At 41.0% G+C, this 26,181-nt stretch overlaps 1 protein-coding gene across 11 annotated transcripts in view; it reads right to left on the bottom strand.

Annotated features, from left to right (window-relative positions):
* The window catches only part of robo2 (roundabout, axon guidance receptor, homolog 2 (Drosophila)), a 1,004,723-nt gene that overhangs the window by 170,918 nt on the left and 807,624 nt on the right, over positions 1 to 26,181 (bottom strand). The window lies entirely within an intron of this gene.

Raw genomic sequence — 26,181 nt, 5'->3', positions numbered from 1 at the left:
TTTGGTCCTGTGTGCCCTCTTTTCTTTCCCAGCATGCATCACTCAGGGTGAAAGTGACAATGGCTGTCAGGAAGATGAGTGGGCAGCCTTGACTGAGGCCTCCTTGCAGCCTGCATACCAAGATAAGTGCTGACAAACACATTCAGCCAGGTTCACTCGGGTTGCGGTCACTGACACAACACAACCACATGTCTGACGCCTGTAGTGACGTTAGCTACAGAAAGTGTGAGGCACTTGTACACACAAGCTGTGGCGATCTTGCATCTTTTTAGTCTAACGCTGGAGCGGTTTACAGCACAAAAGAGCCCGCGTGCTTTTAGAGATATTCTTCCCGGGTCAGCGGCTAAAGAACAGAGAGGGAGATTAGAAGCGCTACATACAAGCCTGGGGACACACTCCAACACCAGTCGTGCTCTGATTGGAAAATAAACCTCACAGACACACAAACACACAATATCTGGGCTGGCTGTAAAGAGGTAGCTCGCAGCTATGATATCATTTCAGTAGAGTGCTTCTTGCAAAGAGTGCTATTACAATGCCTCCATTTTCAATTCCTCCCCTCGGAGAAGAGAGACCATATATATGTCACCAGACAAAACGAGTCAGTGTTGTCACTGATGTTTTGTCCTTCTCTTCGCGCTGAAGGCAGGAAACAAGGGATAATGCCACACGCCATAATGCACGCCTGCAACATGGGGATCAATGGGTTTCCTCGTTTGCCCGCGCTCCCACAGGCCACATCTGACCTTTGCCCTTCCCCTCATCCAGAGGCAGAAATTACCCTCTCAACAGGAAGGCAAGCAGCAGGTTCACGCACACACCCGCATCTCAGAGGGGGGGGCAACAGCTGGAACAATATGGCCGTCTGCCGGCGGCGCCCGAGGCTGAGGATCCTGGAGGAGCCCCGGCGTTCGAGACTTGTCATTAACGCAGCTCATCACGGTGTACGTCTTTCTTTGGACCGGACCAAATATTACCAACAGATACTTGGTGCGCTCACAGTAAGGATGGGCAACATGGACAACATTTGCAATAACGATACACATATCACAATCTTTGGCGTATACCGTATTTTTCGGACTATAAGTCGTAGTTTTTTTTATAGTTTGGCTATGAAAATTTTTATACTCAGGAGCGACTTATATGTAAAATTATTAACACATTACCGTAAAATATTAAATAATATTATTTAGCTCATTCAGTAAGAGACTAAACCGGGGGTCGGCAACCTTTACCAGTCAAAGAGCCATTTTGACTCGTTTCGCAAAATAAAGAAGCCGGAACTATTCTCGCTAATATCTGCTGATGGTCTAACAATAATAAGGGCGTGCTATGAAGCCATTGCCTTGACGCCTTCTACAACATGTGCAAACTACTTGCCAGCCCAGTAACATGTTGTACATGGCTTCCGCTGATACACATATACGACTGCAAAGCATATAGTCAACAGCCATACAGGTTACACTGAAGGTTGTGATATAAACAACTTTAACACTTATTAATATGCGCCACACTGTGAACCCACACCAAACAAGAATGACAAACACATTTCGGGAGAACATCCTCACAGTAACACAACATAAACGCAACATAACAGTTACCCAGAATCCCTTGTATACATGACTCTTATACACCCCGCTAGCACACAACCCTGCCCCCCCTCCGTGCGTCGGTTGAGGTGGGCAGGGTTGGGGGTGTGGGGGTGTTTAATATAGCCTGGAAGAGTCATGGATGCAAGGGATTCTGGATTATTGTTATGTTGCGTTTATGTTGTGTTACTGTGAGGATGTTCTCCTGAAATGTGTTTGTCATTCTTGCTTGGTGTGGGTTCACAGTGTGCCGCATATTAGTAAGAGTGTTAAAGTTGTTTATTTAACAACCTTCAGTGTAACCTGTATGGTTGTTGACTATATGCCTTGCAATCTCGTACGTGTGACGATAGAAGCAGCGAGATGCATGCGTCCGGCCCGCACGCTGATAAAATGGTGTAGAGGGCGTTAAAAGTAAAGCCATCACGGCACGCCCTCAATATTGTAGTCCGAGTGAAGATTGGTGAATGTTAACCCTGGGTGATGTCCGGGAGAGGCACCAAAATCCGGAAACACCCTGAAACAATCAGGGGGTTCGGCGATTATGCAGCTGAGCCATATGCAGCTTAGCCACATCAGAGTGGCCAAAGAGCCGCATGCGGCTCCAGAGCCACGGGTTGCCGACCCCTGGACTAGACGTATGAGATTTAATCAAATTTAGCAATTAGAAGTGACAGATTGTTTGGTAAATGTATAGCATTTTCTATATATTTTAGTTATTCGAATGTTTCTTACCATAATATGTTACGTTAACATACCAGGCACCTTCTCAGTTGGTTATTTATGCCTCACATAACGTACACTTATTCAGCCTGTTGTTCACTATTCTTTATTTATTTTAAGTTGCCTTTCAAATGTCTATTCTTGGTGTTGGGTTTTATCAAATAAATTTCCCCCAAAAATGCGACTTATACTCCAGTGCAACTTATATGTTTTTTTTTCCTTCTTTATTATGCGTTTTCGGCCGGTGCGACTTATACTCCGGACTTATACTCCGGACTTATAATCCATCCATCCATCCATTTTCTACCGCTTATTCACTTTGGGGACGCGGGGGGCGCTGGTGCCTATCTCAACTACAATCAGGCGGAAGGCAGGTTACACCCTGGACAAGCCGCCACCTCATCGCAGGGCCAAAATAAATAAATGAATAATAATATTCATTTATTTATACGTATACAGTTCATCCGACAATACAGTGACGACAGTGAACAGTGCACATTACACCCACCCCATATTGCACTATCCCAATATTCAGCGGTGGGTAGTAACGCGCTACATTTACTCTGTTACATCTACTTGAGTAACTTTTGGGATAAATTGTACTTCTAAGAGTAGTTTTAATGCAACATACTTTTACTTTTACTTGAGTATATTTATAGAGAAGAAATGCTACTTTTACTCCGCTCCATTTATCTACATTCAGCTCGCTACTCGCTACTGATTTTTATCGATCTGTTAATGCATGCTTTGCTTGTTTTGGTTTGTCAGACAGACCTTCAAAGTAGGATCTATCACATGCATGCGTTACACCAATTAAAAACAGTCACTGGTGACGTTTGACTCCGTTTCACCAATCAAATGCAGTCACTGGTGACGTTTAACTCCGTTTTACCAATCAAACAGAGCCAGGCGGTCACATGATTTTAACACTTTTTTTTAATAAACCGTTATTTATAAATTTCAACATATACAAACAGTTGAAAATAATAATCAAAGTAAGTACAAAAACAGTACAAAACCTTATGAAACCGTACAAAACCGCGACAGGGGGTTGTAAATTCAAAGTAACTAAAATAGAATGCAAAAAAAATATATAAATACAAAATAAACAAAGTGCAAAGCCATAGGCTCATTTAATCTCAGTAAATAACTTAAATTTGGAACACAGCATCATCATTTTCACAGCTTTTCGGTTGTTAGAGGTAGAGTGTTTTAATGTAGAGTTCTAAATCTTTTTAAAGGCACAAAAAACAGGTCGGGTATTGAGAAACTTACATTTATGAATATAAAACTTAACCAATAGTGGTTGCAAAGGTAAAATTAATTTTAAATTTTTAAATACAGTGTAAAACCAAATATATATTTTTTAATATATATTATTGTTTTAGTTGCTTAGGAGATATTCCTGGCTCTGAATTTGTTCATTGCTATTTTTATGTTTTTGTGCATTACTTGTTGCGTCATCATTAAACGAACAGGTTACTCATCAGTTACTCAGTTTTTTCCACAACATACTTTTTACTTTTACTCAAGTAAATATTTGGGTGACTACTCCTTACTTTTACTTGAGTAATACATCTCTAAAGTAACAGTACTCTTACTTGAGTACAATTGCTGGCTACTCTACCCACCTCTGCCAGTATTGCACTCCTTATTATGGCATCCGGTTATTACAGTTGTTTTCTGTTGTTGAGTGCATGATTGCCAGTGGGACAAAGGAAAATCTATACCTGTTGAGTTTGTATGTTGCTGTTCTGTACCGTTTACCCTTTGGAATCAACACAATTCTACTATGAAGTATTGTTCGGTATATTTTACGCAATTTTATAGTTAGCGTGTGTTGTATGGATCTAAGTCGATCCGGCCCCCATGCGTATATGTCATACATCAGATGCCAAGAGGAGCTTTTGTAACCTGTAACCAGTTTTAAAAAGGTTTTAATATAATTAATATACCACATAATGTATTGCAAGAAAAGGTATGAAGCAAGAATGAAATTCGGATTACCTCGATCACGCTTGACGAAACAAACTGTACAAGCAAAGCAAACACACCAGAGTTCATGACAAGAGTTCATCATTTTTCAGTGAAGAGTTACACCCCCCCCTCGAACCCCCCCTTACACTGCCCGTCCTAGCTTGTCGTCATCACTTCGTCTGCTCTGACTGCAGATGCACGTTCTCTATGAACCACGGCCCGAGCCCAGATATGATCTGCCTCTCTATCAGAGCCCCACGGGGATGGTAAATAACACTTTTTAGAGATAAGATGCAGCAAATATGAAGCAAGAGTCATGGCTGCCAGTGATATAGCACAGTGGAGGACAATCAAAGGATGGCGATACGGCGTGAAATGTGCATCTTTTCTATAGGGATGCCTCCGAGGGGAGATGGAGGAGGAGGCGGAGCATATGCGCTTTGATGAGAAAAAGGCGAGGCAGTAGACAACACCACGGCGTGATGAGAGAATGCGTGCTCAAGGTTAAAGTGAAGAGGCAGCGAAGACTAAAGCGCCTTTGTTTACATGGATGACCGTATATGCAGAGAAGCAATTATGTCAAACAACCAGGGAACAAAAGAGGCCATCATCACTGCGGTAAATAAACACAGTATTGTTGTTGCTTGCATCATTTTCCCTAAAGCAGTAAAACGGTTTCGAACATTTCGTCATCAAAACCTTTTACTGAATTTCCATTACAAAACAAACTATTTTCTCTCAATGGGACAACAAAAACTAATTGTCGTGGCACTAAGAATAAATTATGTAAACACGATTGGGAACTCAGGTACTGAATTTCATGCCATGTGTGCTGGTGTAACAAAGTTCCTTTGATATCCATAAAAAAAAGAAAACACTATGTGCCTAAAAAACAAACAAAAATACAAACAGGCTCATTTAGATACATCTATACTCATATTTCAGTTTTAATATGTTTACTCTTTACATCTGCTCCACCCACTGCCTCACATACACATCTATTTTGTGGAAAAATTGTGTTTTTTTAGGCTCTTGTCAAACAGGACTTCGCACGTTTGTTGGGACACTAATTGTTATCGTCGTGCCAATAGTTGTGAAACCACAATGCAGGTGAAAAGTATTTAATGCCAACAAATCCAAATCCAAACATAGGGTGCAGCTGGGACCTGCACCAAACAACAAGAGGGAAAAACTGTGGTAGAAAAAATACAAGTCCACAACAAAGCGCAGCAGGGATACTGCACAGAAAAGCTGTACGTCCATAAATAAGCTTTTAGGAAGAGTTTATAGCAAATAAATACAAATCAATAATCTGAATATATAATCTGAATATCACGAACCGTGTCTGTTCGTAACTCCAAACAATGATCCCACACAGACTGGGGAAGTGACACTGGCTTTTAAAACCCTCAGAAGACATATTCATTTCTAATCACTTGCAGGTGAAGAGAATAGTGCTCAGAAGTAGGGGTTAAGCTACTGCAGGACAACACACACTGAACAGGAAGTGAAAACACAATAAGCGTACAAAACAGGAAGTGAACTCAAAACACAGGTAAAACTCCCAAAAACGAAACATAAATAAGACAAATCGAGGTCATGACACCAATGAGTTTTTTTAAAGTGCAGTGCAAGTTCAAAAGCACAGAAATAGGTAAAGGTGCAACTCAAAAAAGTTGAGTAACGTGCAAAAGTCCGTTCATTTCAGCAATTCAACTTCAAATGTGCTGTGATGAGGTGGCGACTTGTCCAGGGTGTACTCCGCCTTCCTCCCAATTCCTCTCCATAGGCTCCAGCGCCCCCCGCGACCCCGAAGGGAATAAGCGGTAGTGTCAAAGTTTGTTGTTGACGAACCCCAAGATGCAGAGAAGGAGGCAGGCATGGAGTGAGAAAACATGGTTTTAATAAAAACAACTACAACAAAACCAAACAAAGGGTTCAAACCAAAAGCGCGCACGTGGGCGGATAACAAACAAATGGCCTAGCGTGGAAGCTAACAGGTATCTAGCAGTTAACAAAAAACTGGAAACAGCTAATGGCAAACACGAAACAAAAAAAAGCTAGGAGAAATCAAACTACAAATAGCTAACAGGAACAGCTTACCGCTACGACGACAAGGACAAATAGTGGCACGACAGGTAGTAGCTGTAATGATGCCATCGACAAACCACGACAGGTAGCAACGACACAAGAGCCACAATAATCCAGCACTGACTGGAGGAACAAAGGAGGTAAAATAGGAGCTGGCTGATTGACGCCAGGTGTGGCCAGGTGCCAATCAGCCACAGCTGAGGGGAAACAAAGCACTCAGGGAGACAAACAGGAAGCTGAACCAAAATAAGAGTGCTGACAGGAACTAAGGACAGAAAATACTAAACACACAGAGGAGAAACTAAAACACAAACAAACTGTCAGTGGCAAGCCTGACAGGTAGAAGATGGATGGATGGAACTTCAAATGTGAAATTAATGTGTGATATAAACTCATTACATACAAAGTGAAATATGTCAAGCTTTTTTGTTGTAACTTTGATGATCATGATTGAAAGTTTTTGAAAACCCCAAATTTTCTGAACTTTTCAGTTGGAGGTTTTCATTAGCTGGAAGCCATAATCATCAAAATTGTATCAAACGAAGTTATGAGCCTGTCATATATTATGTATTTCTTCTAAATGTAATTGCTGGTATAAACTAACCTTTGCACTTAGTTTCACCTATATGCTTGTTCTCACCACAGGTATATCGTGGTCCAATCTGGCGAAAATCTGGGAACAGTGCGTCCAAAATACGGCTTTTGTCGTTGGATGATTTGAAGGAGTAGTACGGATTTATGCATTTTAGCGCCGACATTACGTACATTTTTGAGGAAACATCCGAAATAGTCTGCTTTGTTGTTGCGGAAAAATAGCACCGTTGAGTTTATGTGAATCGGTACCATGTAGGACCAACATAAATGGGTCTGTACTAGTGTTGTCCCGATACCAATATTTTGGTACCAGTACCAAATTTATTTCGGTACCAAAGTTATTTACTTTTCGATACTTTTCTAAATAAAGAGGACCACAAAAAATTGCATTATTGTCTTTTATTTTAACAAAATATCTTAGGGTACATTAAAAATGTTTCTTATTGCAAGTTTGTCCTTAAACAAAGTAAGTAACAAGTAGTAAGTAACCAAACAAAGTCTCCTAATTTAGTCTGCTGACGTATGCAGTAACATATTGCGTCATTTTCCATTCTGTTATTTTGTTAAAAAATATTAAGGACAAGTGGTAGAAAATGTATCATTAATCTACTTGTTCATTTACTGTTATATATCTGCTTATTTTCTGTTTCAACATGTACTATCTACACTTCTGTTAAAATGTAATAATCACTTATTCTTGTGTTGTTTGGATGCTTTATATTAGTTTTGGATGATACTACAAATTGACTGCCTTTTCAATAACAGGACCACAACTATGGAACTCTTTACTTGACACTTTGAAAAGTATATCTGCACTTGTCACTTTCAAAAAACAAACACAATTATGGCTAGTTGAGCAGCAATGGTGCTCCCATGTTTAGTTTTTATTAATGTTTACTGATTGGTTTTTGTCTAGTCTGCACTTTGCGTTGTTATTATTGTTATTGGCTTTTATCTAGTTTGCACATTGTCTGTATTATTTCTGTTATCATTATTATCGACTCATATTTGCCTTATTATTTTTATTTTCCTGTTTTAATGATGTTGAGTCTGTGTTGTTATTGTTGTTGTTTTTGTTGTAGGGGACAAGTGTTGTAAATTAGCTTTGGCTACAAACACTATGATGCATACATTGGATAACTGTTTTTTGTATCTGTCCCTATTTCAAATAAACCTTAATAATAATTTAGGTATCAATCTGATATCATGTCGTTACAGGATCATACATTGGTCATATTCAAAGTCCTCATGTGTCCAGTGACATATTTCCTGAGTTTATAAAAATAATATACATTTAAAAAATATAAAAGAAGATGTTGTGATGCCAAAAAATATCAACGTAATCATAGTAGTATCGACCAGATACGCTCGTGAACTTGGTATCATTACAGTGGATCAAGTGTAGACCGGCAGACCGGTACTTTTCAAAGGTGGTATAGCACGGAATATGATTCATTAGTATTGCAGTACTATACTAATACCTGTATACAGTACAACCGAGTCTGTACCTTTAAAAATACCAAATTCAATACCCATCCCTATTTAAACTAATATAGTAAACAAAGGAAGTACAGTATTTTGTCATTTTCTTAAAGGCAAGCAAGTGCTGAAAGTCCTCCCCTGCTGGCCATGAAAGAGACTACATGTCTAAGACACTTCCCGATGGTTGCATGAGACCTGCAACTTTGAAGGCTGACTCATATCTCAGCCGCTTCTAATTTGTATGACGAGCCAAAACCAACATCATGACTCCAATTGCCAGCTCGGTTCAAAGCTCATTTGTCAAACGGCGTCTCTAATTCGGCCCAGTCAACCCCAGGGGCAGCGCCATAATGGCCGCAAAAGCGTGCCGTTCGATTCTGCTGGTCTATCTAAGAAAAGGATAACGTCGCTCCTGAGAAACAATATAATTAAGTCTTAATGAACCTTTCCCCTTTGCAGGCCAGAACAAAGACACACACACATTGACTCACACTATGTCTAATCCACACTTTCCGGTAATGTATAGCTCATTAAAATGTTAGCTAAAAACTCATTAGAATTCACTTGAAGAAGTAATGGCTTCATTACCGTAATGTGCTGAAAAGCAAAGGGAATACAAAAAAATGAACAGAGAAGACAGAGACAGCTTCCTAATCACTTAATTGAGTCTCAAATGGAAGTCATTTGCATAATAAATAATGACGTCTTATCCTTTCCTTACTAGGCATGAATTCTCACAGGACTTTGTCATTAGCAGGCGCCAAAATAAAACAACAAAATCCGTGTGGGGGCTTCTCATTTGACCGCCTGGTTGATGATTATGAATGTAGGTTTTTATTTTGGGGGAGGATTTGGTTGGCACATGCCTTCAGTGTTCTGCAACAAAAAGTGTCTGATACTGATGAACAATACGCCAACGGCTCTTTGTGCCCGCTCCAATAAGGCCCGACGTCGAGGTTGATGGTTGCACTCCGATCCAGAGTGGACACTTTACCGCCAAGAGGCGGTGGTAAGACAATGTGGAGGGTGAAGATGCAGTGTGAGGGTCATAATGGCGGTGGTAGTGGCGAAGTTAAGAGCAAGGATAGTGTTACTAACAGTATTGGATGGGATGGGTTGTACTTCCTGTACTAAGGAGCATCGAAGAAGTAACGTTAAAATAGGACATAATTAGTCTCTCAATCCTTTATTAGGGAAGCTGCAAGTAAAGAAAGCATAAGGGTGCCCATTACCAATGCCTTCAAAGTGTTCTATTGTAGGAAGGACATTTATATGTCCTTGTCCCATTTGTTGTGGTTTACCTGACAACCTAAATACCTTTGGAATGGGGGGGTTGAACTATATACTTTTGCCGCCAGATGGCGGTAGTGTTGAATATCGTAAAATGTGTTTTGTGGCAATTCCAACTTCGACCACAGCGTCAGTTGTTATGTAGAGTGGCACTTTCCATTGTTTTCAAAAGACTGCATTGCAAAAATAAAAACCCTCCCCCACCTTCCTCTAACGCGAGATCTACCAAGAATACGGCCATAAGATTCGCTTCCCTACTGCAGTGGTTCTCAAATGGGGGTACGTGTACCCCTGGGGGTATTTGAAGGTATGCCAAGGGGTACTTGAGATTTTAAAAAAAATATTCTACAAATAGCAACAATTCTAAAATCCTTTATAGATATATTTATTCAACAAAATATGAATGTACCTTCATAAACTGTGAAAAGAAATGGAACAATGCGATATTTAGTGTTGACAGCTAGATTTTTTGTGGACATGTTCCATAAATATTGTTTATGTTTAAAATATTCTATTTTTGTGAAGAAATGTTTAGAATTAAGTCCATGAATCCAGATGGATCTCTATTACAATCCCCAAAGAGGGCACTTTAAGTTGATGATTACTTCTATGTGTAAAAATCTTTATTTGTAATTGAATCACATGTTCATTTTTCAACACGTTTTTAGTTATTTTTATATCTTTTTTTCCGAACAGTCCAAGAAAGACCACTACAAATGGGCAATATTTTGCACTGTTATACAATATAATAAATCAGAAACTGTTGACTGGGACGGCGTGGCGCAGTGGGGAGAGTGGCCGTGCGCAACCCGAGCGTCCCTGGTTCAATTCCCACCTAGTACCAACCTCGTCACGTCCGTTGTGTCCTGAGCAAGACACTTCACTCTTGCTCCTGATGGGTGCTGGTTGGCGCCTTGCATGACAGCTCCCTCCATCAGTGTGTGAATGTGTGCGTGAATGGGTAAATGTGGAAGTAGTGTCAAAGCGCTTTGAGTACCTTGAAGGTAGAAAAGCGCTATACAAGTACAACCCATTTATCATTTGACATAGTGCTATATTTTACTTCTTTATCTCTTCAAAATGCTTTGCTCTGATTAGGGGGTACTTGAATTAAAAAACTGTTCACAGGGGATACATCACTGAAAAAAGGTTGAGAACCACTGCCCTACTGTATGTCCCAATTTTCTTTTCACACCTGCGTATTTATAGCATGTGCATTTTCCTCTAATTAGCATTAGCATTAGCATTCCAAGTCCACAGATGTCTGAAATGTAAACACGATCAGACAACAGTTTGATGCAGTTATTGGGTAACCCTTTCATTGTTAGTGTTGCAGTACAGCGTGGAATTTAAAAGCAATACTTTGTAAATTGTGCAGAGTGGATTTTTGTTAGTAATGCTAACAGGTAACTAGCTAGCATTGCAACGTTAAGATAAAGGATTTTTGGAGGTAACTTCGTGAACCTCGTAGGCTGCAGACAAAGGCTACACAGTGTTGTTGTGATGACTCTTTAAACCACAGCTGTATGTTCCTGTTAATTTGGATGATACAGTACATCACAACTAGCATGGGCACTCAAGGGATCTAATTCTTCAGAGGTCTTGTTATTTGTTGACGTGTATGCCCAGATGGAAGTCACGCAAACAGGTAGCCAATGAGCGTTGTCTTGGTACTGAAATCAGGGTATTCAGGTCAGAACTTTTTTTGCCATTAATTTCGATGATGATCCAGATGCTCGTAAAACATTACACTTTACTGGTGGATCCTGGCTTCAAGGCATGCCTCAATAGACCTTGTAATGGCAGATTGTTTTAGTAATCTCTTTTCTGAATCCCCAATTTAAGTTGAGAGTTTGTGTGCTGCTTTGTCTTACCTGCATTGTTTCGTTTTAAGATAAAACCCTTTTACGACCCTATATGCATTCTTGGGGCTTGCTGGTAATATCCCCAAACCCCCACCTTCTCGGTGAATAGGACAACGTTTGTTGTGATGTTGGGAGATCACTCATTTATGTTGTATTAGTCTTTTCTCAAAGGTTACTGGATTTATTTTGTGTTTGAGACTGCCTGGCCAAAGTTTAATCAAAACATTCCTGGTTTTGGCTAGTATCACAATCAGTTAAAGTGGGTTTTGCTTGTCTTCCTCCCCATCCCAGGATGAGACATTTTGCCCAAACCCTGCCTGTTCATCACTCCGTCATTTCCCAAAGCTATAAAGTTTTAGAAGAGTTCTTTGTTAATCTCTCTTTTACGTTTTCTCTTGTTCTGTCTTCTTTCTGTCTGTAGCAGACTTAAAGGCCTACTTAAACCCACTACTACCCACCACGCAGTCTGATAGTTCATATATCAATGATTAAATATTAACATTGGAACACAGGCCTTTTTGGTTTACTAAATTGCACTTTTAAATTTCCCAGGACTTTCGTCTTAAAAACATCGTGTAATGATGACGTGTACGCAAGACGTCACAGGTTTTTAGGAAGTATGAGAGCTGCGCACACACACAGCTAAAAGTCGTCTGCGTTAACGGCATAATTATACAGTATTTTGTAGAACTGTGTTGCTGAATCTTTTGCAATTTGTTTAATTAATATTGGAGGAGTCAAAGTAGCAAGATGGAGTTGGGAAGCTTTAGCCTTTAGCCACACAAACACTCAGTGATTCCTTGTTTAAAATTCCTGGAGGTGAGAATTTACTATGGATCAGAGCGCGGTCAAGCGAACATGAAACACGACGGAATGTCAACCAGCAGGTTTCGGTGAGAAAATTGTGGTTAAAAAGTCGCTTCTTACCGGAGAAAAGCTGAGCTTGCCCCGTCCATAGCTGCCGTCGACTCCCCTGAGACACTGCGCGTCAAGACACCCGTGGACGTACACCTCAGACTATCAGGTACTATTTAACTCACTAAAACACTAGCAACACAATAGAAAGATAAGGGATTTCCAAGAATTATCGTACTAAATGTGTCTAAAAACATCGGAATCCGTCCCGATGCAATCGCTTTTTTTTTTCTCTAGTCCGCCGCTATCAATATCCTCAAACACGAATCTTTCATCTTTGCTCAAATTAATGGGGGAATTGTCCTTTTCTCAGTCCGAATAGCACTATTTGTTGGAGGCTCCCATTATAAACAATGTGAATATGTGAGGAGCCCCCACACTTGCGACGTCATCGTCTGCGACTTCCGGTAGAGGCAGGGCTTTTGTCTTAGCACCGAAAGTTGCGAACTTTATCGTGGATGTTCTCTACTAAATCCTTTCAGCAAAAATATGGCAATATCACAAAATGATCAAGTATGACACATAGAATGGACCTGCTATCCCCGTTTAAATAAGAAAATCTCATTTCAGTAGCCCTTTAACTCTCTGCTTTGTAATCTGATGTTATTTCAGTACTCAAATAAATACTTAAAAGATCTTGGATTTCTCTAGACATTTATTTTTTGAATAGGTAAAATTCCAAAACAACTTCAATACGGCATCTGAAGGCCACACAATTGTTCCCTATTTTGAAAACTCCTTCAATTGTTAATTGCATCTTACGTCACACTATTTCGCCATCGTCTGTGTCCTAGTGTCATCAAATCCGTAATTGTAAAGACGTCTTTCAGGAGTGCCGCTATAGACTTGTAGAGTTTGGAGTTGAAGGCCATCCATGTCTTAATATCCTAAACCTCAAGGAACCTACTCAGGTCCCTTCTACACTAAGGTTATCCAGGGTAGATCCTACCTAACCTGATCCCTTTCCACTAACACACAATGGTCTTTTAAGACCCTCTCTCCCTCACCGTACGCAGGCGCAACGCAACCTTGTACGCATGCGTGGAAAATGTGCACGTCATAGTCACCTCCAGTGTTGCTGTGTGTGGAAGTTCTTAAATTGAATTTAACTTATCTGAACAATATCCAGTGTTGTGGTATTTCACTTAACTGGAATCCAGTGTATTGTGGGGCCCTGTTGTAGTGAATTACACAGCCATCATAAATTATTTAAATCTTTAATTAACACGTGAAAGTAAACAATCTGATAAGGGACATTTTACATCAATCAATCTAGGGATCTAAATATCTGGTCAAGACACTCCTCACTCTTTTACCTTCACCTTGATTGTCCATTTGTTTTTGGTGACTTTATATACTCAAGACCTGGACGTTGAGTCTGCGACGTACATGGCGGACAATAACTGATACATTCTGCTTTGCCAGTCCAAATGCATTCACCGTTTTCCATAGTTTTCTCTCTACGGCTAGGTAATACACAGCACATGCTAGCTTTTTTATCACATCCACAGAAGCTCGCATTTTCGTTGACTCTCCTTCGACAAACGGACAAAGTTTGTCGGTAAGTAGAATCACAGCAGACCTGGACATTCGAAAGTTCTCTTGCTGTCTGAAAAGTGTTGTATCCCAAATAGCTGCAATTGCTTTTTCTTAAGGTAGTCATGTGTGATTTCCACAGGCGTCTGTACATCTTTCTAGTGTTTAACCCCGAGTGGAAACAGGTTATGAAGCTGGGTGTGGCCCATTCTTTCTGACGTCACTTTCTGTGTGGAGAGCGGCCTTTCGACGTCACTTCCTCTCCAAACTCAGTTTGAAACGATTGATGAGTCCATACAAATGTAAGAGCTGGAGATTCAAGAAATACACGGCGCACTTACCCGTGTAAAAAAATATCGGAGGAGGGGGACCTTGAACGATGGATTAGTGTGACTGAAACGATGCTCAGGCTAAATAATTATTCGTTTAAGGGGTTAACTGGCTTAGTGTAGACATAGCCTCAGACATTGCTTTTAGCTAGCAATGTGGCTATGCTAGCATGCAGTTGTGAACAGACTTGACTGGTGGGCTCCCTTTCCTTTGGGCATGACGCTTCCTATCAAGTGGAACAAACTAGGAAACTTAGAGCGGCCTCCCGGTGGTCTGTGGCCCACATTGGTGACGCTTCGACTTAGCGCTGGGTAATACGTTTGAAGTGAGACCCACTTTTATTCTTTGGCTTTTAACACTACGTGAGTTGTGTGGTCCTCTGTTCTCTGTTGTCCTCTGTGTTTTTTATACACTTTGATTTCTATTTTACTGTTTTAATTGATTTTACCCTTTAAAATAGTTTTTAATCATATTTGTTTTCATATTGTTTTTGTTGGTTTTATATTCATTTATTTTTTGTTTTTATTCAGTCATTGGTGGAGCATAATATATATATATATACTTTTTTTAAATTTTATTTTATTTATTTATTTTTTATTTTTATTTTTTTTTTACAATTGTTTTTAACATGGCTGTGCAGCACTTTGGAAACATTATTGTTGTTTAAATGTGCTATATAAATAAAGTGGATTGGATTGGATTGGGCTTATTTGATAGCAGTTATAGCAGACAGAGCAGCCTGAAATCCAGAGCCAGGTTCCATTTTTATGACGCCTCAGTGCACCACAGGTCTTAGAATGGGAAATGAAAACCATATCAGGTCGGGTTCCCTTTCGGGACTACACGCGTACATCGTAGAATATCTGAGTGTCACTGAGTGCATGTATTTAGCATTGCTCTCTCACAATCGCATATAATGCAGTTTGAGAACTAAAGCCCCTGCAGTCTCGTTCTGCGGCCTCAATAATCTTTAATGGCCTTTCTTTTTTACATATTTTACAGCAACCTAGTTTCCACTGCTTCTTCTCTGCCTGTTTTATTGTTTTGTTCTATAATTGGATTGGCAGTAACGTGCAGCAAGCAGTTAGGAGCGAATAAAAAGGTGTCACTCTGCAATTGCGGGAGCGTTTTAATTAAGCTCTCTGCAGGAGGTGAGCAGATCTTATCTGATCTAAGTGTAAAAGTGCTTCACAGAAAAAAAAAAGGACTGAGCATTAAGATGATTGTTAATGACTTGCTGCATGTGGATTTTTTTTATTTTTTATTATTAAAGTGTTTATAAGCCAAAAAAAGGTTTAACATTATTAGTGTTTGAAGCCAGAACACATTTAAACATTTTAGTCAAAGCAAGTTGAGTCTGTGGTAATACTAGTCAATTCCTGAAGAGGCAGCGGAGAGTCACAAAAACATGAACAAGCTCATTCTAATCTCTCTGCCTATGACTGAGGCCATGTCTACATTAAGCTAGATAACTCCTTAAAGGGGAACATTACCGTCAATATATACCTTGATGGTGCAGAAAAAAGACCATATATTTTTTTAACCAAATTCCGAACTCTAAATGGGTGAATTTTGGTGAATTAAACGCCTTTCTGTTTATCGATCTGTGGCGATGACGTCAGAAAGTGACATCGCCGAGGTAATACAGCCGCCATTTTCATTTTCAACACATTGCAAACATTGGGTATCAGCTCTGTTATTTTCCGTTTTTTTGACTATATTTTGGAACCTCGGAGACATCATGCCTCGTCGGTGTGTTGTCGAGGGTGTAACAACACTAACAGGGAGGGATTCAAGTTGCACCACTGGCCCGAAGATGCGAAAGTGTCTGCCGCCAGACTCCCATTGAATGTGCCGGAGTGTCTCCACATTTTACCGGCGATGACAGACACGGCACAGAGATGTATGGATAATCTGCAGATGCATTTGCAACGATAAAGTCAACGAAATCACAAAGGTGAATTTTGTTGATGTTGACTTATGTGCTAATCAGATATATTTGGTCACGGCGTGACTGCCAGGTAATCAATGCTAACATGCTATGCTAATCAACGCTAACATGCTATTTACCGGCGGTGCTAAAGCAGACATGGCACAGAGATGTATGGATAACCTGCAGATGCATTTGCAACGATAAAATCAACGAAATCACAAAGGTGAGTTTTGTTGATGTTGACTGACAGCTAATCGATGCTAACATGCTACGCTAATCGATGTTAACATGCTTTTTACCGGCGGTGCTAAAGCAGACATGGCACAGAGATGTATGGATAACCTGCAGATACATTTGCAACTATATTACGTTTCCTTCCACCCACATTTAATGCGAAAAAAACACTTACCAATCGAAGGATTTAAGTTGCTCCAGTGTCACAAGATGCAAAAGTCCTGATTGTTTGGTCCGCACATTTTACCGGCGATGCTAACGCAGCTATTCGGCCATGCTATGGCTATGAATAGCGTCAATAGCTATTCGCTCAATAGCTTCAGTTTCTTCTTCAATACCTTCATACTCCAACCATTCGTTTCAAAACATGCGTAATCTGTTGGATCGCTTAAACCGCTGAAATCCGAGTCTGAATCCGAGCTATTGTTGCTATATCTTGCTGTGGTATTCGCCATTGTTTGTTTGTATTGGCAGCACTGTATGACGTCACAGGGAAATGAACAGTGTCTTCGCAGAGAGCGAAAAAAAGGCACTTTAAGCTTTTTTTAGGGATATTCCGGGACAGGTAAAATTTTGAAAAAAATTTCAAAAAATACAACAAGCCACTGGGAACTGATTTTTATTGTTTTTAACCCTTTTGAAATTGTGATAATGTTCCCCTTTAAATTAATAATTATTTAGCCTAAGCCCCGTGTCAGCCACACTAAACTATCATTTAAGGTCGCCCTTCTTGAATAATTTTTTACATGGGTAAATGCGCCATGTATTTCTTGAATCTCTGGCTCTTAGCTTTGTATGGACTAATCGATCGTTTACAAAATAACTTTGGAGTGGAAGTGACCTCAGAAAGAACGCACCACACCCAGCTTTATAATAAGCCGTTTCATAACTCGGAGCTAACCACTGGAATTATGGAGGCGAATCATTCAGACATGCCTGTATTTCTCTTACTTGTACATGTACAGACGCTTGTGGAAAACCACACATGAATACCTTAAGAGAAAGTGATTGCAGCTATTTGGGATACAACACTTCTCAGACGGTAAGAGAACTTTCCAATGTCCAGGTCAGCTGTGATTCTTCTTTCCAAAGCAACACTGGAAATGACTATGACCTGCGCATTTTCCGCGGATCGGTGCGACGTCTTCAGTAGTACGGACGCTGTATCGATCCGTTGTGGGGAAGAAGGAACTTGGCCGGAAGGCAAAAGTCTCAATTTACCGGTCGATCTACGTTACCATCCTCACCTATGATCATGAGCTTTGGATTATGACCGAAAGGACAGGATCACGGGTACAAGCGGCTGAAATGAGGTTCCTCCGCCGGGTGGCGGGGCTCTCCCTTAGATATAGGAGGAGAAGCTCTGTCATCCGGGGGAAGCTTAAAGTAAAGCCGCTACTCATCTACATTGAGAGGAGCCAGATGAGGTGGTTCAGGCATCTGGTCAGGATGCCACCTGAACGCCTGCCTCCCCTGGGAAGTGTTTAGGGCACGTCCGACCGGTAGGAGGCCACGGGGAAGACCCAGGACATGTTGGGAAGACTATGTCTTGGCTGGCCTGGAAGGCCTCGGGATCCCCCGGGAAGAGCTGGACGAAGTGGCTGGGGAGAGGTAAGTTTGGGCTTCCCTGCTTAGGCTGCTGCCCCCACGACCCGACCTCAGATAAGCGGAAGAAGATGGATGGATAGTATGATTAAAATTATTATCCCTAAAACTAATAATAGGTCAAGCCAAACTTGCTGGTAGAGACAAGAAAAAGGCTTCTTTGAGCATATAAGTTATTTATTAGAGTTTTTTTTGCTTTTTTTCTGCTTTTACATGTCAGTTTTCCTTTGTTTTTCCACCATGCAATAACACAACAATAACTCTTATTGCTTCTAATGTGTTTCTGTTTATTTGGCATTATTCTTTTTTTTTTGCATCGCCTGGGATTTATTTTAATTGCTAACACACAAATGAGCAAATCAGCTAAACTAATTTTGCATGCTAATGGGTTGAAAAAAAAGGGCTTAGATTTTTTTTCATGTGTTTGTGAGTGTTTTCGTCACGCTTTGTGAAGGTGATGAGCATTTTATCTTTCTTTTTTTTTTTTTATAGCCCAAATGAATGGAGGTGTGATGTTGGCTGCTGTAAAACGAGAGGGATGCCAGGGAAGGGTACTTATTTCCACATCAATAACAACGGCAACACTTAAACGATAGAGTGTGCGCAGCCAAAGTGAACATTTAGCAAAAAAATGTGTGTGTCTGCACACTGAAAACGCAGCATTAAAATGCACAGTTTGTGTCTGGTGCTCATTGTGACGGAGCCCCACCCTTCAGGGAGGTGCACTCATGTGTGCAGTGCCGCAGCTGCAGAGCTTGCTGTGCAACACGGCGGCAGAAGACAGAAATCTTAAAGAAAAAAAATGATGCCGCTGTAAATCATGTAGAAATGTTGCATTTCATGTGTGAGGATGCGCAATGAGGGGGCGTTGCTGTTGGGAGTGTAATGATCCAAAAGAGGTGTTCATCACCGAGCCCTCCTCCGAGCTCCAAATGGCCTGCTCGGATCATCTTCCCCTCAATCAATACCGCCTGAGAGGGAAAAGGATGATTTGTTTTGGGCTGTGACACATTTTCTATATTACTCTATAGGTTGAATCTGGACCAGAACCAGTTGTGATGCACATGCCACATTAAAGGTCAGTAAGCAGAAGCCTGAACTCAGTCAGTGAGTTAAATCGCCTTCAGTAGAGATGCAGAGACATTTTAAAGGTTTATTGATCGTTTTATAGATCTGAACTCGAGAGGAAGAGCAAAAATGTGTGTACACCTGCACCAAGGTCAAATTTAAGGGAAATATACATTATCATTAGCACTGATGGTGTTATGCATTAAACTTGCTTCTACTGTAATGCTAATAAGAAATCTTGTTGCGATCTGCTGCTCAGATCTTCACATGTTTGTTTTTTCATTCTCAGTCTGACCCGTTTATTTCCTGTTTTTGTCCATCACTATGGTTACACATCAGTTCACCTGCTGCTCACGCCCCGCACACCTGCTACAGATAATCACCGTCACTTTATAAGCCGTCCTCTTTTGTTTGTTCAGCCTGGGTTCATGATTTGCTTTTCACGCAACAAGTTCCGCCTGCAATACTCTCAAGTATGTATATACTTCTCTCCTCGCTCATCCATGCGGACTGGACACTGGCCGAGAGTGGAGTCGGCTGTCTTGGTTGCTTTGTTGGGTCTGCTTCTGTCTCTGGCCATGCTCCCTCGTCCTCCGGACGATGGCGTGGAACACCGCAGAGGCCACCACAGTGGATATGATTCTTTTACTTTTTATTCATAGCTGTATGTAGAAGTGTCTGGTTATATCTGCTGCTTTAATGTCTTTAATGTCCTCTGTGTTCTTTGATGTTTGATTTTTCCCTCTTACACAGATGTAAGAGGGATGTGTACCATGGCTATGAGTTGTTGTTTTATTCCCTTGGCCTCAGTCTGCACCCCCACTCCAGGGCCCAGGCTAAGACCGATTTTTTTAATTTTATTTTAATCTTCTATTTTTTTTTTCTCCCATTCCTCCCTTGTTTACCTGTATCCCATCTTTTTTGAAAGGGGCGCTGGAAGTCGGCAGACCCGTCAGCGATCCTGTTCTGTCTCCCTGTAATGTTTGTCTGATCTTGAATGGGATTGTGCTGAAAACTGTAATTTTCCTGAAGGAACTCTCCTGACGGAATAAATAAAGTACTATCTAATCTAATCTAATCTATTCTCGCTAAGCTTTTCACGCTAGCCATTCATTGTTCATCCCAGTTCTCATGCTGAAGTTTTTGTTTTACTGTTTTATGTGCCTACGTGCCAGTTTATTTCTCATTGTTGTATATCCTAGCTTTTATGCTAGCGTCCTTTGTTTGTTTCATTCTACTAGCTCTAGCATTTTTGTTATATCGCTCTTTTTGTTATTTAAATAAATTGTGTATATCTTACCTTTGCTGTGTTCACTTGACGCATCCTCGAGGGAATCGAACCCGGCATCACAATGCCGAACCAGCGTAACAAATCTGTTAACATTTCAAGTATTTTGGAGGACCTGAGAAATAACAATTCAATTCAAGCCCTGGAAGACCCCTATTAAAGGCCTACTGAAATGAGATGTTCTTATTTAAACGGGGATAACAGGTCCACTCTATGTGTCATACTTGATCATTTCGCAATATTGCCATATTTTTGCTGAAAGGATTTAGTAGAGAACATCGACGATAAAGTTCGCAACTTTTGGTCGCTAATAAAAAAGCCTTGCCTTTACCGGAAGTAGCAGACGATGTGTGCTCGACGTCACTGGTTGTACGGCTCCTCACATCCTCACATTGTTTATAATTATGGCCACCAGCAGCGAGAGCGATTCGGACCGAGAAATCGACGATTTCCCCATTAATTTGAACGAGGATGAAATATTCGTGGATGAGGAAAGTTAGAGTGAATAATAACAATTAAAAAATACAGTGCAGTGGGAGCTATTCAGATGTTATTAGACACATTTACTAGGATAATTCTGGAAAATCCCTTATCTGCGGCGTGGCACAGTGGAAGAGTGGCCGTGCGCAACCCGAGGGTCCCTGGTTCAATCCCCACCTAGTACCAACCTCGTCACGTCCGTTGTGTCCTGAGTAAGACACGTCACCCTTGCTCCTGATGGGTGCTGGTTAGCGCCTTGCATGGCAGCTCCCTCCATCAGTGTGTGAATGGGTGAATGTGGAAGTAGTGTCAAAGCGCTTTGAGTACCTTGTAGGTAGTAAGGCGCTATACAAGTACAACCCATTTATCATTTATTTTTCTGCTTATTGTGTTACTACTGTTGTAGTGAAATTATACTGTCGTACCTGAAATTCGGAGGGGTGTGGCCATGGGTGTGGTGCCCACCAGTGTCTCTGAGGGAAGCCACGCAGCTGCCTCTTTGACAGGTGCACGAGGAATGATGCAATCTCCGCTCATGTCTACGGTAAGAGCCGACTTATTATCACAATTTTCTCACCAAAACCTGCCGGTGGAACCATGTTCGCTTGACCGCTCTGTTTCATAGTAAAGCTTCACCTTCGGGAATGTAAACAAGGAAACACCGGCTGTGTTTGTGTTGCTAAAAGCAGCTGCAATACACCGCTTCCCACCTACATCTTTCTTATTTGACGTCTCCATTATTAATTGAACAAATTGCAAAAGGTTCAGAAACACAGATGTCCAGAATACTGTGTAATTATGCGATTAAAGCAGACTACTTCTAGCTGGGATCGGGCTGGAGAAAAAAATGTCAGCTACAACCCGACACGTCACGCGCACGCGTCATCATACTGACGTTTTCAACAGGATACTCCGCGCAAAATTTAAAATGGCAATTTAGTAAACTAAAAAGGCCGTATTGGCATGTGTTGCAATTTTAAGATTTCATCATTGATATGTAAACTATCAGACTGCGTGGTCGGTAGTAGTGGGTTTCAGTAGGCCTTTAATGTGATGGTGCAACTCCACATCAATAATCCGGGCAAAAACCTGCACATATACCTTGTAATGCATTTATGTTTCAGATGAAGGTAATGTGCGAAAGCAATGTAAAACGTTGTAATACACATGCCAGGCCATAAGATGGCAATGTTACAAAGATGTAACAAAAATGCGCTGTCGTCTTCCCTGGTCTTTTTCTAAAACCAGTTTTTAGATACCCTTACTCGGATTGTGTTTGTTCTACTACATCATGGGTGTCAAACTCTGGCCCGCGGGCCAAATCCGGCCCGCCGTGTAATTTAATTTGGCCCTTGAGGCAATATCAATTTAGCATTAGAGCTGGCCCGCCGGTGTTATACAGCGTCGGTGCCGCTGTAACACCGCATTCACCGCTAATACTCATACTTGCCAACCCTCCTAAGTTTCCCGGTAGACTCCCAAAGTTCAGTGCCCCCCCCAAAAATCTCCCGGGGCAACCATTCTCCCGAATTTCTACCGATTTCCACCTGGGCAACTATTTTGGGGGTGTGCCTTTAAGGCACTGCCTTTAGCGTTCTCTACAACCTGTCGTCACGTCCGCTTTTCCTCCATACTAACAGCGTGTCACATAATATTTGTGGCTTTTACACACACACTCACACACACACACACACACACACACACACACACACACACACACACACACACACACACACACACACACACACACACACACACACGTGAATGCAAGGCATACTTGGTCAACAGCCATTCAGGTCACACTGAGGGTGGCCGTATAAACAACTTTAGCACTGTTACAAATATGCGCCACGCTGTGTACCCACACCAAACAAGAATGACAAACACATTTTGGGTGAACAGCCGCACCGTAACAAAACAGAACAAATACCCAGAACCCCTTGCAGCACTAACTCGTTTGGGAAACTTCCAGCAAACTGACCAATAATTAACGTTTTATTCATGCATTTTCTCTTGCTGCTTCAAAGATTGAATGTTTGGTTCATTTAATATTGTTATTTTATTTTCAAATGTATTATTAGCCTGTGGAAAATATTTGGTATTTACCTCAGAAGATTGCAAATAGAAAAAAAGGCATAACATTTTTATTTAAATTATTTTTTGATATGCCATTGATATTTTTTAAATTATTATTATTATTATTTAAAACTGGATTTTGCATGTCACTAAAGTTATATCAATCAATCAATCATATAAGCCTTGCTTGTTCAAAATGTAATGCAAAACTTGTTTGGGTCCCTATTAAAAGGTTAATTTGTTCAACCTTGGTCCGCGGCTTTGTTCCGTTGTAAATTTTGGCCCACTCTGTATTTGAGTTTCACACCCCTGTACTACATGTTACAGTATTAGCATGAATTCCAACATTGGTGACTGATTTTGGGCTGGTAGTGGTCCTTCAACAGTGATCGTTCTGCCACACAATACCTCAATGCTCACAAAGGGAAATGTCACTTTCATTTTTTCTTCTTAGTTTATTTCGAACATGAACATATTTACAATACAGACAGTTTAATATCACCTCACATCACATCATGTCCGAAAGGGAGTAGGAAGAAGCAAAGTTCATTACTTTACCGACTGTTAGCATTGACAGAAGGGTTAAGTTAAGTTAAAGTACCAATGATTGTCACACACACACTAGGTGTGGTGAACTCTGTCCTCTGCATTTGACCCATCCCCTTGATCACCCCCTGGGAGGTGAAGGGAGCCGTGGGCAGCAGCAAGGCCGCGCCCAGAAACATTTATGGTCATTTAACCCCCAATTCCAACCCTTGATGCTGAGTGCCAAGCAGGGAGGCAATGGGTCCCATTTTTTTATAGCCTTTGGTATGACTCTGCCGGGGTTTGAACTCCCAACCTACCGATCTCAGGGCGGACACTCTAACCACTAGGCCACTGAGTAAGTTGCTATTTTGCATCACAACAGTTGTTTGTTCACTACAACAGGGCCCAGACACACCCTCCCTATTTTGGAGTATTACCGTTGAGGTTTTCGTACGAAATACTACATTAGATCTGACCGATCTAACTAGGACCCTGTCTACATTAAGCCGGATAACTCATTAAACGAATAATTATTTAGCATAAGCCCCGTTTCGGCCACACTAAATCATCAGTTTTTACACTGTTATGTGTTCCGTCTATTTCTTGAATATTAGCTTCGTATGGACTCATTGATCGTTTACAAACTGAGTTCAGAGAGGAAGTGACGCCTGCAAGACCGCGGCCCACACAGGAAGTGATGTCAGAAAGAATGTGCCACAGCGAGCTTCATAATTAAGCAGTTTTGTAACTCGGAGCTAAACACTAGAAATATGGAGGAGAGTCATTCAGACCTGCCCGTGTTTCTCCTTGCATCTGTACAGACACTTGTGGACATCACACATGAATACCTTATGAGAAAGCGATTGCAGTTATTTGGGATACAAAACTTCTGAGACGGTAAGAGAACTTTCGAATGTCCAGGTTAGCCGGGATTCTACTTCACGAAAAATATCGTCCATTTGTTGAAGGAGAGACAAAGAGAATGCATGCTCCTGTGGATGTGATAAAAAAAGGTAGCGTGTGCTTTGTATTATCTGGCCGTCGATGGAAGACTACGGAAAACGGCGAATGCTTTTGGACTGGCAAAGCAGACTGTATTAGTTATTGTCCGCCATGTATGTCACGGACTCGACGTCTGGGTCCAGAGTATATAAAGTCACCAAAAAGGAATGGTGTCAGGCTAGGACTTGGTCTTGGGTTGTTTTCCCGAGGTGCGAAGCGAATAGAGTGGAAACGGCGTGAAGGTAGGTACATATTTAATTTATTTACTCATAAACTAAAAACAAGAACAAACAAAAAGCGCTCACAATGGAGGTACATAACTTGGGCTATGAAACAAAAGACTAAAACAAAGGCTATAAACTATAAACATGAAACAAAACACTTGTGCTATGGCATGAATGACAAAAACTTACGTGGACAAAATGAACAGCATAGCAGGGCATGAAGCAGATAATCGAGGTTGTGAAGGAGGTGATGTTGCCAGACTGACTACCTGGTAACTGTGGCTTAAATAATGAACAGGATAAGTGAAAACAGGTGTGAGACAAGACAGGTGAACTGATTGGTCGTCATGGTAACAAAACGGAGTGAAAAAAAAAGGAACTTAAAGTCCAAAGGTCAAAAGCACCTGCTATTCCTAGGCAGTCTCCCATCCAAGTACTAACCAGGCCAGACACTTCTTAGCTTTGAGAACAGATGAGATTGGGGATGCTCAGGGTAGTATGGCCATACAAAACTCATGATCAGACATGACGGATGAAAACTAAATCAGTTGGCATGGTAACAAGACAAACAAGGAAATGCAAAACAGACCTAAATGTCCAAAAAACTAAACATAGCATGACCAAAACAAAACATGAACCAAAGGCGTGACAAATGGACAATCGAGATCCCAACGAGATTGATTGATGTAAAATTTTCTTTATCACGTTTACTTTCACATGTCCATTAAAGATTTGGGAAGGGGTATTAAACGACCCTGGTAAATCCCACCAGGTTAGGTGGGATTTACCTTGGATAACCTTAGCCAGCTTAGTGTAGAAAGGACCTAAGGTGAACCAAACAGTTCAGTTGCGATCGATTGAATGCCCTGAGAATAATGAGCTGGATGAAAGGGAACATCCATAGACCAACAACCCTTGGTTCTGCAATTGTTTAGTAAATCCCTGGACTCACGAGTGACTACATTGAACAGGAGAGATGTCCCGATTCCGATCACGGGATCGCATCGGGGGCCGTTATTTTTCATTTTCAACTGATCGGTTGATAAGCTGCCGAGCCTAGCCGATCTTTAACGCAACTGTGTCCCAGTGTTTACATGGCTAAAGACTGAACAAACGTGAAAATATTCCTTTTAAAAGGGATGCAGGCATGGAGACACAATTATGTTCCTAGCTACACACATGCAGGAGTAGCATGAATTCCAGCAGGGTGCATGTCTTGCCAAAACACCGGCTCAAATTTAAAAGCTTATAACAATAATAATATTTATAATAATATAACGATTTATATCGCGCTTTTCTATTGTTAGATACTCAAAGCGCTAACAGAGAACTGGGAACCCATCATTCATTC

Source organism: Nerophis ophidion, linkage group LG18 (genome assembly GCF_033978795.1).
Source record: "Nerophis ophidion isolate RoL-2023_Sa linkage group LG18, RoL_Noph_v1.0, whole genome shotgun sequence".
Taxonomy (NCBI): Eukaryota; Metazoa; Chordata; class Actinopteri; order Syngnathiformes; family Syngnathidae; genus Nerophis; species Nerophis ophidion.
Note: the sequence above shows the minus strand (reverse complement) of the source record. Positions and strands in the feature narration are given on the sequence as shown.